The following is an 18575-nucleotide window of genomic DNA, read 5'->3' on the forward strand; positions in this document are numbered from 1 at the left end:
GAGCAGTCCCCAGGCTGGTCGATTCTAGCTGAGGTGAAAGAACAGGGAATGTTACCTGAGCACAGTGGGTCAGGTTACTCCCAGCTCCAGGTGTCTCAGAGACATTGCCAAGCCGTCACAGACTGCTATATATTGGGAGTGGGGGGTTGAGGCGACCCTCAAAATGTTTGTTGCAGCTCTGCTAATAAACCAGGAGTCAATTGCATTGTCCCCGAATCCTGCGGGATAGTCCACTATCATCGACCAAGAAAGGTCTACATCAATAAAATGAACAAGAAAATGCTCCAAACCTGGAGTCATTATGTGACATCCCATTGGCTTAATGTACTCCTGATTCTTATGTGTATCCGGTATTATAATGCAGCTGTATAAATGTTTAGTTACACAATGCAATCATCACTTCATTAAACACCATGGGGGAGATTTGTCAAACTGTTTGTTTCTGGCAATATGTGCTGACGCTACAGGGCCGGCCTTTGGGGTGTGTGAGCTTGCACACTAGGGCTTGTTAAAACGAATCTCCAGTGCCAGGAAAACAATCCGTTTTCCTGGCACTGGAGGGTCCCTGTCCCACCCCCCAATCCCCGGTTACTGAAGAGGTGAAAACTCCTTCAGTCACTTACCTGAGGCAGCGACGATGTCCCTCGTCGCTGTCTCCTCCTCCGCATTGCGTCGGACGGTGGGCGAGACTGATCCCGCCCACCGGCCAAGGAGACCTAATGCGCATGCGCAGCAATGCCGCGCATGCGCATTAGCGCACCCCATAGGAAAGCATTGAAAAATATTTTCAATGCTTTCCTATGGGGAAATGAGCGACGCTGGAGGTCCTCACACAGCGTGAAGACGTCCAGCGACGCTCTAGCACAGGTTTCCTGTGCTATAGACCAGGAAGTGACCTCTAGTGGCTGTCTAATAGACAGCCACTAGCAAGGCCGTCTTTAATATTGATTGGACCCTGGGCAAACATTTGCCTGGGCCCCTTAGACCCTGCCCCCCCATCTCTCGGGCATGCAATCACAACCTCAACTCCAACTAAGTGGCAGAACTAATGTATAGAGTGCCCTGCTGCAAGAATATTTTTCAAGCCTTCCCTGTATCGCAAGAGGAAAGAAAAGAGAAATCACCATCTTTCATATGTCATGCGATGCTGTGACAGCTGGGGATTTACCATCCTTGCAGGGTTGTGTTTGTGAGCAGTGTTTGTGCATTTGAATGTAAGCATGTTTTTGTATAGAGTGTATGTGTGCATGTAGGGCTGTATTTGTATGTACTGTTACCATTGGAATGCAGTGGTGTACTTGTGTGTAGTGTTTGCGTTTGAATGCAGGGGTGTGTGTTTGTCTGTAGTGTTAGCTTTTAAATGCAGGCGTGCTTTTGTCTGTAGAGTTGATGTTTTAATATCATTTTAGCGTTTTAATACAGGGATGTGTTTGTATGTAATTTTTGTATTTGCATGCAGGGGTGTGTTTGTATGTATTGTTTGCATTTGCATGCATGGGTGTGTTTGGATGTAGTGTTGTCTTTTAAATGCATATGTACATTTGTGTGTAGTATTGGTGTTTCAGCAAAGGGGTTTGTTTATATGTAATGTTTGTGTTTGCATGGGTGTGTCTCCATGTTCTGTTTGATTTCTGGGATGTATGTACATACATATTAACACATATAAATATACAAATTAACACGCAGATACACACAAACACCTTGACACATACTGGCATATATACACACACATACACAGATACACACCCTTTGACACACAGATACATGCACTTTGATACACACACCAACATACACACACTGGCACAGCCACACCGAGACACACACACATCGACACAGATATGTACACACACTCAGATACACACATACACAGAGGTACACATGCTGGGGTGTATTTGTGTACAGTGCTAGTGATGGAATGTAGGAGTGTATTTGTGTTGGCATTAAAATTCTGGGATGTATGCATTACCACACACTCAGATGGACACTTACACACCTACACTTACATACACACAGGTACACATACACACTGACACACAGCCAGATACACACACACACAACTAGATACACACACTTACTGAGACCCATGTACATGCACATATATGTGTCAATTTACATATTTTATTCTCTGCCCTCTAGCAGCTTCTGGATAGCAACTCCCAACAACCTTGGCCAATACAATGCCTCAACTCTGTTCTTGATACCGGAGAAACTGACGGAAGCCAAGCACAGAGAGATGGACACAGGTTTCTTCAGGAAGGAAGAGATTCTTTATTGGATCACCGATCAGGACTCAGAGGGACTAGCGTCACCAAAATACAGCAAGTTCTGAGCCCCGGACAATAGTGCAGGCTCCTTATATAGGCACATAACTCCTCCCATATTAAGCTCCACCCGCACATTCTCTTAACCAATCAACACAAATAAGAATTAACTTCCTGCTTGACCGCATGGCTTGTCCAGCACAATGGAGGAGGGGGAATACTACATCCTGTATTCTTGCACATGCTCCGTACACTACTGATCGTATCTTGCCTCGTGCAACCAACTGATCGATACGTCAGCATATGCACGTACACATGCCACGTGGTAATCTCGGCCTACTAAATTTATTTTTACCGAGATTCCACCACATTCCCCCCTTTGATGCCTCTTGATATTTCACAATTACTTGAGGCATCACTTAACCTTGGTTTGCATACACCGCAAGTTACCATGAACCAGACCAGACTTATCTTATGATGTGAATCTTCAACACTCATCTTCCTGCATTGGTTCTCCCTGATCTAGAGCCGTATACTTATAAACCGCCATTATCTGTGCAGCAGCCTTCCTCTCTGCTATATTTTCTATCAGGCTTTGCACAGACCTAACTACTAAGGGTATAAGACACGGCAGGAGTAGACACAACATTAAAATCAGTAGGACTCCACCTACCACTGCCTTAAGCCCTCCAAACCACTCATACCAGCTACCAAACCAACTACTTGGATTATACCCTTTCCATACCTGAGTAGGCACATGCGCTAGTTTAACCATATGGCTAGTAAGCTCAGCTATTGCTTGCCCTTCGTCATCTATTTGAAGACAGCAATTGCTCAGGTTAAACTTCCCACATACACCTCCCTCTACTGCCAAAAGGTAATCCAAGGCTAATCTATTTTGGTAGACTGCTGTCCTCATCCTGGTGTTATGCTTCGCTAGAAGATTGAGCGCTTGTGATGTCTCGTTGGTGATAATCTCAACCACCGCCTGTAATCTTATAATACGGTTGAGCATATAAATAGGGGTTCTGTAACCAAAGGTACCATCCTCAGCCCACGTGGCTGGCCCATAATAATCTATGATACGCTGGGGAGGCCATTCATCATCTTCCCAGGCGCCTATCTCTATGGGTCCCCTTTTCTTCCTATGATTCACATCATACACTTTAACACCTAAAGTCTCACCTGTTTCAATCGGTAACAAGAAGAAGGATGGTTTGAGCATACCCAACACACATGCCCCTTCCCAGTCCTGTGGCAACTCCGAATAGGCTTTCTTACCACAGATCCAGTACAAATTTGCTGGGGCTCTCCAGATAGATGTGATGGATAAATCAAACCACACATCCTTTAAATTGGCGTATCTAGCAAACGGGTTAGATGGTTCTGAGACATTTGAAGCCGACCACCAAGTTGTATTCTTTGTATCATCATCATAAGCTTTTTGCCCTAGACAAGTTAATTCTCCTACAGAAGTGTTATACATTATTCCTTTCCTTGCTATGCAAACATAACCTATGATGGAGGTCTTTAATCTCCACTCAGATTTACCTCTAACACTCATATGATAATCGGCTTGTGTAGATATTAATTGGTCAACTGCCTCAGAACCGGACATTACCTCCTTTGCTTCCCAAGGCCATTGGTCTCCCATGTTAGTACCTCCACACACATAGCAGTTGGTAACATTAAGACTACCGGCAATACTTTCGGCTAAATCAATAAACAGGTTTTTAGCATTATGGGGGATCTTATTATCTATACTCATCTCTTCATAAAAGGAATGGTATACTTGATGAGTTTGGGAGGATACCGTATCAGTCTCTATCCCTATAAACAATACTGTCCCAGGATCTAAACCCGTCCCGTATATTTGAAACCCAAATAAATTACCATATTTGTCTAAGAACTTATCGGGGTTATTTATAAGTATATGGATGGGATTACATTCCATAGACTTACAATATGGGCTAGTCGGCAACTTAGTCACTATCATGTCTTTGTCTACTGTCTGTCCCCAAGTCGCCCACCCCACACAAGACCAATATGGGCAGAAGTTATAGTCTTTATTTGGGCATCTAGGACTCACATATTTATTTTTACTACTGGGACAAATATATTTATCATTAGACCCATACGTCCTCTCCCATGTAAGATCCCCACATACATTCCACGGCTTTCTACCACTCGATATCGCTTTACACGCATCAAATAGCAGAACACCCGAAGAATGTACGGATTCTAACACCGTCTTATTAATTAGGGTCCCCTGAGGATCTCCATTCCTGAGAGTCAACCAAATTGTACGAGGTTGATACTCCGGACTGAAGCACTTAGGTTCTCCTACTCCTAAATGGCACACACTATAGTCTATTTTTAAGTATCTACATCTCGATACATCTCCTTTACACTCGTATTGTGAATGCCAAATTAGGGTTTGGGAAATATGGTTACCTGTTCTCGTAGTCTTAATGCATACCTCACAGCTAGGAGTGTCGGTACCTCTACCTTCCTGAATATAAAAACACATATAAATAAACACTATCAAAAACACATCTTTCGCCGTCATCCTCAGTCTTCGTCCGTGCGAAGGCACCTCAGCTTCCAGGATGTAAGGGCTGCAGGGAATGGAGTTCTGCTCGTCTTCACAGGAGTCCCTTCGAGACTTTCCCTGGCTTATAAACTATACGTCGGTGGGCGGACAGGCTTTATTATGGCCTTCTCACTCACGCACCAAACCCCAAAAATAATAAAATTTGTAATCCACAATAGTTCCTCGTTACTCCGACTGAGTAGTGCGTTTTAACCGGATCTTGCAGGGATTCTCTGGATCTGCTGTAACTTGCCAAGAATCGACTGCTGCTGGTTTAACCCTGGAGTGATGTATCCACGGAGTCACTTCGGCTACTTTTATCGCTGTAGGGGTAGACAAAAGAACAACATAAGGACCTCTCCACTTGGGCCCTAACGGTACATTATTCCACTCTTTAATCCACACTTGATCTCCTGGATGATAACTATGAACAGGGGGATAAATATTCACAGGTAATCTATCTTGTACCCATTTCTGTACCTCCTCCATAGTCTTACCCAACTCTACAACCTGCTGCCGGGTAATTCCTTCTCCCAACTGACTCAAATCCCCCCTTAAGTTACCAAGTACGGGAGGTGGTCGCCCATACATGATTTCAAAAGGAGAGAGGCCCATCCTTCTGGTAGGGGTACTGCGGATTCGCAATAGAGCTATGGGTAAGAGAACGTTCCACTTAAGTTGGGTTTCCTGACACATTTTAGCCAACTGGTTCTTAATAGTTCTATTCATTCTCTCTACCTTACCAGAACTCTGGGGTCTATATGCTGTATGAAGCCTCCACTTTATACCAAGCATATGAGTCAATTGTTGTAGGCACTGATGAACAAAAGCTGGACCATTGTCCGATCCTATAGAACAGGGTAGTCCATATCGGGGTATTATTTCTCGTAGCAGGAATCTCACAACTTCTCCTGCTTTCTCTGTACGAGTAGGACATGCTTCTACCCAGCCTGAATAGGTGCACACAATTACCAGCAGGTAACGATGTCCACCCGATTTAGGCATCACTGTAAAGTCAATTTGTAAATCGGACATGGGGAGTCCCCCCATAAACTGGACTCCTGGTGGCTTTACTGGTCCTTGTCTTGCATTATTTTTAGCACACGTTACACATCTTCGTACAATGGCCTGAGTCAAGTTGGACAACCTTGGTATGTAGAAATGTTTTCGGAGAGATTCTTCAGTACTGTCTCTCCCAGAATGTGTCCCGTTATGATAATTTTGGACAATTTCTACCGCTAGTGATGCTGGTATGACTATTCTTCCATCTTCTAGCTGATACCACTTGTTCTCCAAATACTTTCCTGGTTCAGTCTTTAACCACTCCTCTTCTTGAGCTGTATAAACTGGAGTCCATTGGGACAGTGGAGTTGGTATAAGAGCAGCTATATGCCCCACATACTCCTGTCTTCCTGATTCAGCAGCACGCTTGGCTGCACTATCTGCCATCCGATTTCCCTTGGTTACATCACCATCTCCTCTCAGATGCGCTCGACAATGTATGATACCGACTTCTTTCGGTTCCCACACTGCTTCCAATAGTTGTAAGATTTCAGCTGCGTATTTGATTTCTTTGCCTTCTGAATTCAGTAGTCCTCTTTCTTTATACAAAGCTCCGTGGGCATGAGTGGTTAAAAACGCATATTTGGAGTCCGTGTAGATGTTCACTCTTAAACCTTCAGCCAATTGTAACGCTCGTGTCAGTGCTATCAATTCTGCCTTTTGTGCTGATGTTCCTTTCGCCAGTGGCCGAGCTTCTATCACCTTGTCTATTGTTGTCACTGCATATCCTGCATAGCGGATCCCTTCTTTCACATAACTACTGCCGTCGGTATAATATTGAACATCGGGGTTCTGGATGGGGAAATCACGAAGATCTGGTCTACTTGAGAATACTTCATCCATTACTTCCAAACAATCATGTTGACTTTCAGTAGGTTGTGGCAAAAGGGTAGCTGGATTTAAGGTGTTTACAGTCTCTAAATGCACTCTTGGGTTTTCACACAACATTGCTTGATACTTGGTCATACGGCTGTTACTAAACCAATGATTTCCTTTGTAATCCAACAACGTCTGTACTGCATGTGGGACTCGTACATAAAGTTCTTGACCCAGAGTGAGTTTATCGGCTTCAGCTACTAGCAGGGCGGCTGCAGCTACGGCTCTTAGACAAGGTGGAAGTCCGCTGGCCACTGCATCCAATTGCTTAGACATGTAGGCAACAGGTCTTTGCCATGATCCCAAGTACTGTGTCAATACTCCCACAGCCATTCTTCTTTGCTCGTGTACATATAAGTAGAATGGTCGTGTGTGATCAGGTAGACCTAATGCTGGGGCACTCATCAAAGCCTTCTTCACATCTTCAAATGCCGTTTGCTGTTCTTGGGTCCATAAGAAGGGGTCGTGCTCTGTACCTTTGATAGCTGCGTACAGAGGTTTTGCCAGTATCGCGTAGCTGGGAATCCATATCCTACAGAAGCCTGCTGCCCCCAAGAATTCTCGCACTTGTCTTCTATTCTTGGGTATTGGTATTTGGCAGACAGCTTCTTTTCTCTCTGGCCCCATAATTCTTTGACCTTCAGAGATATGGAATCCCAGATATTTGACAATTGGCAAACACAACTGAGCCTTCTTTCTAGACACCTTGTATCCTGCCTTCCAGAGAATGTGTAGTAGATCGTGCGTTGCTTGCTGACAGATTTCTTTTGTAACTGCTGCTATCAACAAGTCATCTACATATTGTAACAATACACACTCTCCTGGGATGGACTCGAAATCCAGTAGATCTTGACTTAGGGCTGAACCAAATAGGGTAGGTGAATTTTTAAACCCTTGGGGCAGTCTTGTCCAAGTCATTTGGCGTTTTGAGCCCGTTACAGCGTTCTCCCATTGGAAAGCGAAAATACATTGACTTTCTGCGGCAATTCGGAGGCAAAAGAAGGCATCTTTGAGGTCTAAGACTGTAAAGTAGGTAGCCCCGCCCGGAATTAAAGCAAGCAGGTTATATGGATTGGGTACAACTGGATGTATACTAACAACCGCATCATTGACTGCTCTCAAGTCCTGCACAGGTCGATACTCATCTGTACCGGGCTTTTGAACAGGCAGCAATGGGGTGTTCCAGGGGGAAGTACAGAATTTTAGGATACCATACCGTATGAACTTATCCAGATAGGATTGGATGTTCTTCTTAGCCTTCTGCGGGATGTGGTATTGTCTTAGGCTCACTGGATAAACCCCAAGTTTTAGTTCAATTTTTATAGGTGGAATATTGCGGGCCAGTCCTGGTGGGTTGTTCTCTGCCCAAACTCCTGGTATGTTAAATAATGTCTCATCACTCCTAGGGTTTTGGCTAGTCAACGCTGTATAAAGTCGCCACTCTTCTTCCTTTGGTACGGATAATGTCATGATACCTGAAGGTCCATTAAACTTTAAGGATGTTGTTCCATTTGGTAGGAACGTAATCTGCGCTTGTAATTTTGATAGCATATCACGTCCCAGCAATTGGACTCGACATTCAGGCATATAAAGGAATTGATGTTTTACTACGTGGCCTCCCAATGTACAGAGTCAACTTTTAAGAACCGGTTTTTCAGCACTTCTTCCAGTTGCTCCTATCACAGTAATAGTCCTTCCAGATGGAGGAGCAACTAGATTAGTCACCACTGAATGTTCAGCACCAGTGTCGATCATGAACGCACTCCTTTTTCCCCCTATTGATACATCGACCATAGGCTCCGCTCGACCAAGGGGGATGGAGCCCGGTCGGTATCAATAGTCCTCCATGACCGTGTCAGCCAATCCTACAAAGTCCCTGCCTTCTCTATCGCGGGACCTTTGCGCTGCTGGGATATATCTATCTTCCCTAACACTTCCTCTGTTCCCATTACTCCCTCTATTACCATTACTCCCTCCGGGGCCTCCTCTACCTCCCGCTCTGCCTCTAAAGTTTCCATAACCTATCCTAGGTCTGTCTTTCTCACACTGTTCTCTTCGAGGACACTCATTTCTCCAATGCCCTTCTTCCCTACAGTATGCGCACTGATTTCTACTTAGAGGTTCCTCATTCCATCTACTATCGCCTCTATCTGGGCCCCGTCTATCTACGCCTGCGATCGCTACCGCTAGCATGTCTGCCTTTCTACGCATCTTGCGCTCTTCCTCTTTCTTACTTTCTGTTTCCCTATTCATATAAACCTTATTCGCTACCTCCATTAGTTGGGTGATTGACATACCTGCAAACCCTTCTAACTTTTGTAGCTTGCGCTTAATATCTCCGTAAGCTTGGCTGACAAAGGCGGAGTTCACCATTCGGGAATTATCTGCGTCTTCCGGATTAAAGGGGGTATACAAGCGGTATGCCTCCAATAATCGGTCATAAAAGACACTGGGTGCTTCATCACTTTTCTGAATCACCTCAACTGTCTTCGACATGTTAATAGCTTTCTTTCCTCCGGCTTTCATGCCAGCAATTATAGCGTCTCTATAGGCTCTGAGTTGAACCATATCAGCACCATTTACGGCATCGATATAGGCTGACCCAGGATTCAGACGAAGAGGCATCTGATAGTGTTTTAATTGTTGGGCACCGGTCAACTGTCGGGTCTGTATGGGGCTACGTGGAGGGGCGTCAGTCATAGGTTCCAGTCGGGGAGAAATAGGGTATGGGGATGTGGGAGCTTGGTTTTGGGAAAAGGTTGTAAATAAAACACTTCGAGCCGAGCTAGATGAAGCTTGACCGGAAGTCTGAAGTGGCGCCAAATCAGGATATTCGTTTTTAATGGGGGTTGGTTCTGATTCCGGAAGGGGAGATTTAGTACGAGGGGGGGTGGATCCTGTACTGGAGGAGGAAGCGGAAGTGGATGGGGGTAATGAGGGGAGGGTTGCAGGACTTCCTGCATTTGCGTCACTTCTTCTTAACGGAAAGTAAGGGGGCGGCAAAGGGATCTCGGACTCAGGGGGCGTGTCCAAAATGGGCCTAACACCAGTCCTAGTGGACGAACAAGTCCTAGCTACCATGAGGCGACACTGCTCCTCGTGGCATGTCTGGAGCCATTTTGGCGAGTCATTTACGGCCTGTCTCCAACAATCAATATAAGGAAACTGGCCGTAAAGTTCAGGCCTACCTGATACAGCCACGTGTAAGCGCTGTACCAGAGTTGGATCCAAACTGCCACGTGGCGGCCATGCCGCAACCAAAGTAGGCCACTCCCTAGTACACAAAGTGACCAAACGTACAGGAGACATTTTAACCCCAAAATCACAAGTTTTAAATCCCTTTTTAAAATTCTTCACCATACAACCTAAGGGATCCGGAATCGTTGACTGCGACGCACCCATACTTAACAATGGAGCGTCGTCGACAACGAATACTATACACGCGTACTATTCAACAGTCACACCCGTTTCCTCTGGCAACAGCACCACGTGGTACGGTTACCAAGTGAAACGTACACAATAACACAATAAACACTCAGGGAATTCCCGTACACACACAGCTGTTACACCAGTCACTAGATAATCAATATTATGCCCTTTGGCGTAACTATACAGTCACCCACGCTATAATTCTCTATATACGAATTACCCGTCTATAACACACCCCAGTAACATCGTCTTTTACAAATAGCGGTTACAGTACGGTTAGCATAGGTCAAAGCACAAGTTAAGGTCACAATACAATTATTAGTGGTTATGGTGTTAAACATGCAATGGACGACAATGATTAGTACTTATATACAGTGTCAGTAAATATACAGGGTTATGGTACCGTGCACTATAATACAGCAACACACTATTAACACTCTCGCTAGACGGCTGAGCTCGCGCTATCTAACAAGATATACACTTTACTAAACAATCTTTATCACATTTACAATTCCCAACTAAACTATTGGCCAGTACCTTGAATGGACTACCTAAAAACAATCTACATACGTTTTGGTTAGCCACACTGCCCAATCACCATATATAGCGAGCTAGAGGACCGAATTTACACAGACGCCTCTTAGTCGCACTATCAAAAGTCTAGTGGGTTCCAAATTTACACGCCTTCCCACTTAGCCCAGATAGGTTGAGAGCTAGCGAACCGAATTTACACAGACGCCGCTTAGTCTCTGTAGCGGAGAGCCGATCTTGCACAGCTATTCTCCACTAGAGATTCCAGTGAGGCTCAGGAACAAGGTGATGTTAAGTCCATAGGCAAGGTTTCCAGCAGGTAAAGTAATACAGCAGTATCCCCATCGCAATCCCAATAACTGGACGACACACAGTTTCAGGAGTAGACTGACAAGCTTTATTCCACAGTTCCTTATAAAGCCCTCTCCCATGCAAGGGAGGAGGTTCTATCACTTAAGACATTATCCAATCTCTAAGTAGTAACCTCCCACAGATCTCCTCCCCTCCTCTAGCATCATAATCCCCTTATTGTGTACACAGTTTTCCCCGAGTTTTGGATGTACCCTAAATACTTGGGGTACATCCACAAATCCAACATCCCCAGATAGCTCTATTCTGGGGGACCAACATACTTAAAAATTAGCCCATTCGGATGAATGGTTCGTGAGATATGGGGTTCCAAAGATTTGACCGACCGCATGGGTAAAGTATCCGAAAACAGTTCCATGCATTTTGGCCCTGCGGTCGGTCACAAACAAGGGAATGAAAACAGGCGAATTGCCTGTGTTATAGAGCCTGGAGAGGGTTTGAATGAATTCCCTTGTTTATGGGGCTCTTTCTACCGAACGGCGGGTCATTCGGTAGTTTCCATACGAATTTCTGGAAGTATGGAGGTCTCAGCGGTGTTTGCCTAGTCAAGTGTCCGATTTTAGTTCCAGACACTCGACGGCAAAACACCGCTGTTCGGTAGTTTAAGATGGCCGCTGCCACGTGTTTGTTTCCCGAATGGCGGCCACCCAGAGGACAAAGACCACACTGCACTGATTGCCAATTACCTGTTTGCAACATTGTTGCAAACGGTAATTGGAGGCACACTCATTCCTGGGTGGTCTGGTTGTTCGGTAGTTTCATTCCCTTGTTTTATTTGAATGATTCTACCGAACAACTAGAGGAATACAATTCTTTACATACATTTAACTGTCATTATACCCGGATACCATGCTTTCTATACATGTACATACACATTAAACCAGCCATATGACCAAATACACTTATTCTCATACATGTCGTGGGACAGCCCGGTACCAATCCGCTACACTGCTCCCCCTTGCCCACAAGCCGGCATACACAGTCTGATCCAACACGGATCGGCTTGGGGATGTCCGGGGGCTCACGGATCATTTCTCTAAGTCAGTTTGTCTTGACAACCCGTCAGCATTTCCATTCTGCTTACCCGGCCGGTACTGGATATTAAAGTCAAAAGGCTGTAGCGCCAAACTCCAGCGCAGCAGCCTGGCGTTGTCTCCAGCCACCCGGTTCAGCCAGACTAACGGGTTGTGATCCGTGAGCAAGGAAAAGGGCTGTCCATATAAATAGGGTTGTAGCTTCTTTAGGGCCCACACCACAGCCAGGCATTCCTTTTCGATGGTGGCGTAGCTTACTTCTCGAGGTAACAGTTTGCGACTGATGTAAGCCACTGGATGTTCCCCGCCATCGGCCCCGACTTGACTCAGTACTGCCCCCAATCCAAACATAGAAGCGTCTGTGTGAACAAGAAAACGTTTAGTTGGATTGGGAGCTGCCAAGACAGGGGCATTTATCAGTGCATTTTTCAATTGTTGGAATGCCTGCTCACACTCCGGGGTCCAGTTTACTTGGCGGGGAAGGTTCTTACGGGTCAGGTCAGTGAGGGGTTTGGCCAGGGCGCTATAATTGGGAACAAACTTCCGGTAATACCCTGCTGTCCCTAGAAACGCTAAAACCTGGGTCTTAGTCCTAGGGGTGGGCCACTGGGCTACAGCCTCTACTTTGGCGGGTTCGGGTTTTTGTTTACCGCACCCTACTCTATGTCCCAGGTATTGTACCTCAGCCATGCCGATACTACACTTGGCCGGCTTCAAGGTCAGACCTGCTTCCCTTATCCTATCTAGTACAGCTCCGATGTGAGCTAAGTGTTCCTGCCACGTATTGCTAAAAATAGCAATATCGTCCAGGTAGGCACATGTATAGTCCTGGAATCCATCTAGGAGTCGATCCACCATCCTTTGGAAGGTGGCTGGGGCGTTTTTCATCCCAAATGGCATGACCTTAAACTGGTACAAGCCAAATGGGGTGACAAAGGCCGACTTCGGGATGGCGTCTGGGGCCAGGGGGATTTGCCAATACCCTTTACACAAGTCAATAGTGGTGAGGTATTGGCCCCTGGCCATTCTGTCCAGTAACTCGTCTATCCGGGGCATCGGATAGGCGTCAGATACAGTCTTCTCGTTCAATCTCCTATAGTCCACGCAGAAGCGGGTCGTACCGTCTCGCTTTGGTACGAGGACTACAGGAGATGCCCAAGGACTGTCTGAGGGTTCAATCACCCCCAGTTGGAGCATTTCGTCGATCTCCTTACGCATGTTTGCCCGTACCGCTTCTGGAATGCGGTATGGCGTCTGGCGCATGGGTAGTTGCCCTGGGGTCTCGACCCGGTGAGTTGCCAGAGGCGTGTATCCAGGTACATTAGAGAACGTGTCGCGTTTCTCTTCCAATAGTTGCTGTACCTCGATCCGCTCCTGTGGGCTCAGCCGATCTCCCAGCGTAACCTCCCCTAAATCTCCGGACAGCTGCCCATCCCCCAGCAAATCGGGGAGGGGTAAGCTGTCAAACTCTTCCGTGTTAGGGGCACAGATGGCGGTTACCTCCTCAGTACGCTCGTGGTAGGGCTTCAGCATGTTCACATGGAGCATGCGTCGCCCCCCAGTCCCTGTGCAGGGGCCGATAATATAGGTGGTATCGCATCTTTGCTCCACCACCTTATATGGGCCCTGCCAGGCGGCCTGTAACTTATCATGTCGGACAGGTTTTAAAATTAGTACCTTCTGCCCGACCTGAAAGCTACGGTCCCTGGCTCCCCGATCATACCATGTACGCTGGCGGGTCTGGGCCTCCTGAAGGTTTTCCCGTACCGTCTTGGTCAACGCTTCTAGGCGGTCCCGAAAGGCCAACACATATGGTAGGATGGGAGTGCCATCTGTGCTCCGGTCTCCCTCCCAATGCTCTCTAATAAGATCCAATGGGCCTCGGACCCTCCTTCCAAACAATAATTCAAACGGGGAGAACCCTGTGGATTCCTGCGGCACCTCCCGGTATGCAAATAGGAGGTGCGGCAGGAATCGTTCCCAGTCCTTGTGGGTCTCTGCGAAGGTTCGGAGCATCTGCTTCAAGGTACCATTGAATCGTTCGCAGAGCCCGTTCGTCTGGGGGTGGTAAGGGGCGCTGATAATAGGCTTAATGCCACAGATCCTCCAGAGGTGTTGGGTGAATTCTGCGGTAAACTGGGTACCCTGATCCGAGATAATCTCCCTGGGTAATCCCATCCGGGAGAATATCCGCATGAGGGCATCCGCGACCGTCTCAGCGTGGATGTTGGTCAGAGCCACTGCTTCTGGATACCTGGTGGCATAATCTACGACCGTTAAAATATACCGTTTTCCTGACGGGCTAACTTTATTGAGGGGGCCTATCAGATCCACCGCTATTCGGCTAAAAGGTTCCTCTATTATGGGTAAGGGGTGAAGTTTAGCCTTCCTGCGATCCCCCCTTTTTCCCACTCTCTGGCAGGTATCGCAAGTCGTGCAATATCTGCGTACTTCCTGGCTAATCCCTGGCCAGAAGAAACTCTGGGTTAGTCTGTACCTGGTGCGACTAACCCCTAGATGTCCGGATAGCGGAATATCATGCGCTATCCGGAGTAATTCAGCCCGGTACCGCTGTGGTACCACTAATTGTCTCCTCGCTATCGGGTCTAACCCCGTAATCTGTTTGGTTGTTTCCCTGTATAAAAGTTGTTTATCCCAGATAAACTTCTCTCCCTCCGCCCCGGGGGAACCCGTGCCAACCTTGTCCCTATACACCTGAAGCGTGGGGTCTGTTGCGACTTCAGCTACAAATTCATTAGGTGGAGCCCAGGGGACACATTCTAGAGGGGGGGTAGGGTTGCTTACCTGGACCTCCGGCAGTGTGTTGTGGTCCTGGGTGCGGGCCTGTTGTCGGGTGACTACAGGGTTGACCTCTCCTGTGGTGGGTGACTGGGGCTCAAAAGCAGAAGTGAGCCTCCCCAGATCGTTCCCCAATAAAACCTCCGCCGGTAAATGTGGCATCAACCCCACCTCCACTTCCCCTGCCCCCGCTCCCCAATGTAAATGTACCCTTGCTGTAGGTAGCCGGTACACTGCTCCCCCAGCTACCCGGACGGCAACAGTTTTGTTCAGTTTTGCCTGATCTGAAATCAGGTGGCTCTGTACCAAAGTGATGGTGGCTCCCGAATCTCGTAATCCCCGGACTGCTGTACCATTCAGATATACCGTCTGTCGATGGTGCCGTAGATTATCCACATTGGCCTGGACCGGATCTGCCTCGTGCAGTACCTCCCATTGTTCCACAGTAGTAATGGGGACTGCGGAACCATATGGGGTGGTGACTAGGTCCTGGTAGTGGTGGGCTGCGGCCGCCCTGGGTGGAGGTGGGCCTGGACGAATCCAGGTGGAACGGTCCCGTAGCTGTGGGCATTCCCTTTTATAATGTCCCCACTTCTGGCAGTGATGACAGGGGCCAGCGGTGGGTTGTCGGAACCGGGGCTGTGCAGCGGGTGGTGGAGGTGGTGGTAGCGGTCTCGGTGGAGCTGGGGTGTAGTTGTTTCCCCCGAATGTTTTAAAGGTTGCTTTTGGAGCTGCAGGTTTTTGTGACCTGCGTGCATCCAGGTAGTCATCCGCTATCCTAGCCGCCTCGGTAAGGGAAGTAGGATTTCTGTCCCTTACCCATTCCTGGACCTCATTGGTTACTCCCTCATAGAACTGCTCCATCAGCAACATTTGTATTACATCCTCCATAGAACGTGCCTTGCTAGCTTGCACCCACCCGAGCGCTGCCCCCTGTAATCGGCATGCCCACTCTGCGTGCGAGTCCTTCTCTGTTTTCTTTAGATCCCGGAACCTCCGCCGGTATGCCTCGGGTGTTATAGCATACCTGGCGAGTATAATTTCTTTCACTTTACTTTAATTCCTTATTTCGTCATTAGGTACAGTCCGATATGCCTCTGCTGCCCTCCCGGTTAACCTTCCGGCCAAAATAGGTACCCAGTCCTCTGCGTTAATTTTATGCAGTGCACACAGTCTTTCAAAGTCTTGCAGGAAAGCGTCTATATCTTCCTCTGCCTCCACATATGTTTTAAAAGCCTGGTATGGTATTTTAGGCTTACCTTCCTGTGGCACATTAATTGCAGAGCTTTGTTCTGGTGCCTGTGTCCTTAGGATGAATTCTTGTACCTCGGCCATTGTCCTGGTAACAATTTCTGTTGGGGGGTTTTCCCCATAAAAGGATAGCCTGAACTGAACCTGCCTCTGGAATTCCGATCCTTGTGGTGTTCCTCCCGGCTCCCTCTGTGCCGGAACTGAATCGCCCTCCATTCTGTACTCTGCCATGAGTTCTGTAACAAGTACTGCTTTCTTCTTATTGCTGGCTTGTATACCCCTTGCCTCTAGGAGGTCCTTTAGCGTGGAGCGTTTTAGCGCAGAAAAATCAATCTCCATCCGTACTCCATTTATGCTTGTTCCTCTGTGAGTTTGGATCCCAGCGCTGCCAACCAATGTAGCGGAGAGCCGATCTTGCACAGCTATTCTCCACTAGAGATTCCAGTGAGGCTCAGGAACAAGGTGATGTTAAGTCCATAGGCAAGGTTTCCAGCAGGTAAAGTAATACAGCAGTATCCCCATCGCAATCCCAATAACTGGACGACACACAGTTTCAGGAGTAGACTGACAAGCTTTATTCCACAGTTCCTTATAAAGCCCTCTCCCATGCAAGGGAGGAGGTTCTATCACTTAAGACATTATCCAATCTCTAAGTAGTAACCTCCCACAGATCTCCTCCCCTCCTCTAGCATCATAATCCCCTTATTGTGTACACAGTTTTCCCCGAGTTTTGGATGTACCCTAAATACTTGGGGTACATCCACAAATCCAACATCCCCAGATAGCTCTATTCTGGGGGACCAACATACTTAAAAATTAGCCCATTCGGATGAATGGTTTGTGAGATATGGGGTTCCAAAGATTTGACCGACCGCATGGGTAAAGTATCCGAAAACAGTTCCATGCATTTTGGCCCTGCGGTCGGTCACAAACAAGGGAATGAAAACAGGCGAATTGCCTGTGTTATAGAGCCTGGAGAGGGTTTGAATGAATTCCCTTGTTTATGGGGCTCTTTCTACCGAACGGCGGGTCATTCGGTAGTTTCCATACGAATTTCTGGAAGTATGGAGGTCTCAGCGGTGTTTGCCTAGTCAAGTGTCCGATTTTAGTTCCAGACACTCGACGGCAAAACACCGCTGTTCGGTAGTTTAAGATGGCCGCTGCCACGTGTTTGTTTCCCGAATGGCGGCCACCCAGAGGACAAAGACCACACTGCACTGATTGCCAATTACCTGTTTGCAACATTGTTGCAAACGGTAATTGGAGGCACACTCATTCCTGGGTGGTCTGGTTGTTCGGTAGTTTCATTCCCTTGTTTTATTTGAATGATTCTACCGAACAACTAGAGGAATACAATTCTTTACATACATTTAACTGTCATTATACCCGGATACCATGCTTTCTATACATGTACATACACATTAAACCAGCCATATGACCAAATACACTTATTCTCATACATGTCGTGGGACAGCCCGGTACCAATCCGCTACAGTCTCCCGGTCCCTCCGACCTAGCGAACAAAATATACACCCTAGAACGCTAGTCTAGACAAGACACCGGTGTCCGGCTAGGGCTATTTACACCAGAGCCCCGCCTGACTAACAAAATCAAACGGTCTGACTAAAGAGCGTTCGATCGAGCGGTGCGCCTTCGCTCCTTCCCTCCGACAGAGGGGGCAGATACACAGATTCAAACCCCTTTGGGCCTACCGCACAATCGGTATACCCCTAGTGGGTCCTGCCGTCTAAAACAGCAGTTGTCTTACCTCCTCGTTCCTGAACCTGAGTTCACACTCATCGACGGGGACACCCCAGCACTTCTCACGTAGAGGCCGATGATCTCCTGGACAACAGACCAGTGGCGCCGAGACGAAGGGAGGTCCACGCAGAAGTTCAGGGGTGCAGCCGTAGAGAACGTGGGCAAAGATAGACCGTCTCACGCCTCTGCCTCTCAGCTACCGTTGAACGATGAGCTTCCCGGCCAATGCACCAAATGATACCGGAGAAACTGACGGAAGCCAAGCACAGAGAGATGGACACAGGTTTCTTCAGGAAGGAAGAGATTCTTTATTGGATCACCGATCGGGACTCAGAGGGACTAGCGTCACCAAAATACAGCAAGTTCTGAGCCCCGGACAATAGTGCAGGCTCCTTATATAGGCACATAACTCCTCCCATATTAAGCTCCACCCGCACATTCTCTTAACCAATCAACACAAATAAGAATTAACTTCCTGCTTGACCGCATGGCTTGTCCAGCACAATGGAGGAGGGGGAATACTACATCCTGTATTCTTGCACATGCTCCGTACACTACTGATCGTATCTTGCCTCGTGCAACCAACTGATCGATACGTCAGCATATGCA

The 18575-nt window shown here is 47.3% G+C and overlaps 1 protein-coding gene across 1 annotated transcript in view; it reads left to right on the forward strand.

Annotated features, from left to right (window-relative positions):
* The window catches only part of CLPB (ClpB family mitochondrial disaggregase), a 476081-nt gene extending 459493 nt beyond the window's left edge, over window positions 1-16588 (forward strand). The window contains exon 17 of the mRNA XM_063432786.1: window positions 16577-16588. The gene's annotated coding sequence lies outside the window, so the exon portion shown is untranslated. The remainder of the gene's footprint in view (window positions 1-16576) is intronic.
* Window positions 16589-18575: the final 1987 nt, after the last annotated feature.

The sequence above is a fragment of the Pelobates fuscus genome, chromosome 1, assembly GCF_036172605.1.
Source record: "Pelobates fuscus isolate aPelFus1 chromosome 1, aPelFus1.pri, whole genome shotgun sequence".
Taxonomy (NCBI): Eukaryota; Metazoa; Chordata; class Amphibia; order Anura; family Pelobatidae; genus Pelobates; species Pelobates fuscus.